We start from the raw sequence: 1,904 nt of genomic DNA, 5'->3' as shown, positions 1-1,904 counted from the left end.
CTTCAGTACAGGGAAGTCCCAGTTAGGAAGTTTCCCCAACGCGTTATCACGAAGCTGAACTGCTTCCCCCTGAGCCTTTACCCCCTTTGCCTTTCAGAAAAGCCGAAAGGCACGGGAATCAAATTTAAAATTGCCCAACGCCAACCGAAGATCACTCCAAAAGCAGAATGAAGCAACCCTACAATGGCAAGTTAATAGAAAGGCCCAATTCAATTTACAAAGATTTGGCCTGATTCGGCCCACATCTGATAGACCTCTGTGGAATCAATCAGACCACGACGAGATGCGGGTTTCATCGCGTGGAACAGTTGGCCTGTCCCACGGCTCTGGTTGGTGCGGTTCTGGTTGGTGTAGCTTAACTCTCAGGGTTGCATCCTCCAGACCTGAGAAGCAGGCAGCGGGCCCCAGCAAGTACCTCTGGGTATTTTCCAGACCTGTTCCGTGGGCCTTCAAGGTGTGTTTGAAACTTCTGATAGTTATCTGTATTTAGAAATCAGGGTGTTTCACAGAAGCTGGACTTTTGGCTTCTCTTTGAAACAACCCGGCAAGCCGGCAGGCTGGAGCCGAGCAGCCTTGTGGGGTTAGATGGTCTGCACCTCCCCTGTCGCCCTCCCCTCCCCACCCCTGTGCACCCGAGTTTTCTACTTCTGCCCCAGACAAACCACTTCACCCAGCGCTTGGCCTTTCCTAGCAGGATTGTCAAAGTGATAGGTGACTTAGACACTCCAGGTCTAGGTCTAAGCATGTATAATTAACACTTCAAATCTTGATTCCCAGAAATTCCTCTTGACAGATTCTACCAATTAGAAACAGACTCTATATACAATTCCTGAAGACAGGTGATACTGAATGTCCCTTTTCTGTGACAAGTGGCCTCAGGACTTCAGCCTGGCTTGGAATCCCCCGAGGTTCTTGCTGTGCAGTGTTGGACAAGTTACTTTCCTTAAAAATAGATATAATAAAACTTCTTTTTACATGTCTACAAAACTCTCCTTTAGTAGAACCCAAGCTTCGGCAAGCAGGAGACTTACCTGGGTAGTTGCTTAGAAAGGTAGTTCAGGGTTCCCGGCCCAGGATTTTGATTCAGCAAGTTCCAAATGGGGCCCTGGGGTCTGACATCCTAACGTTTAATTCTCACGGCCTTGCCGTCCTGTGGAACAGTTATTTCACGTTACGCACGGACACTTGGCACAGCACCGCGTGGGCGCGCGTTTCATAGCTGTGGAATTTTATTTCCTCTGACCAATCTGTCTTCTGAAACGTAGTTTATGCTCCTTCCCTCATGAGATATTGATGGAGAAACTTCCAGGAGCCGGGCACTGTTCCAGAAGCGGGGGGGTACGGCAGTGACCGAATTAAAGTCCCTGCCCACGTGGAACTTCTCCTTCGCTTGGGGAAGAGAGGCCACGTAAACAACGTATTTTGAATTCTCGTGTATTCGATGGTTATCTGGACCCTGACATTTGCCGCAATCTTGTTTGCTCTGACTCCAGCCTCAGCTCCCGGCCAAGTGGACTTCTTTCCCAACCCTAGTGTGCGCAACCCTTGCTCGGCTGCAGTTCTGTCTGTGGCCGGATGGCCCTCTGGCTATCCACTTGCATTTTGAATCAAAAGTCTACATCTCCTCTAGGCTTTAACCAAGGTCAGCCATCCATTTCCAAAAGCCATGAGCTTCCACAGTAGGCTGACTTTTAAAAAAGGCAGCTTGTAAATCCACTCCTTACAGAATATGAGGGAGAAAGCTTGACAGAAGCCGAGTGACTGTGCTGTCTCGTTTGTTTTGTTCTGTTAAAATATTGCTTTTCTTTTGAAGCTTCTTAGCTATTATGCCAAATATAAAAATAACTCTGACCGTTTTGCATTCATATTCCATAACTTATTTTGAGTAGTTTTAATAATTTAGC

The sequence above is a fragment of the Pteropus vampyrus genome, unplaced genomic scaffold, assembly GCF_000151845.1.
Source record: "Pteropus vampyrus isolate Shadow unplaced genomic scaffold, Pvam_2.0 Scaffold52, whole genome shotgun sequence".
Classification (NCBI taxonomy): domain Eukaryota; kingdom Metazoa; phylum Chordata; class Mammalia; order Chiroptera; family Pteropodidae; genus Pteropus; species Pteropus vampyrus.
This window is presented reverse-complemented; position numbering follows the sequence as displayed.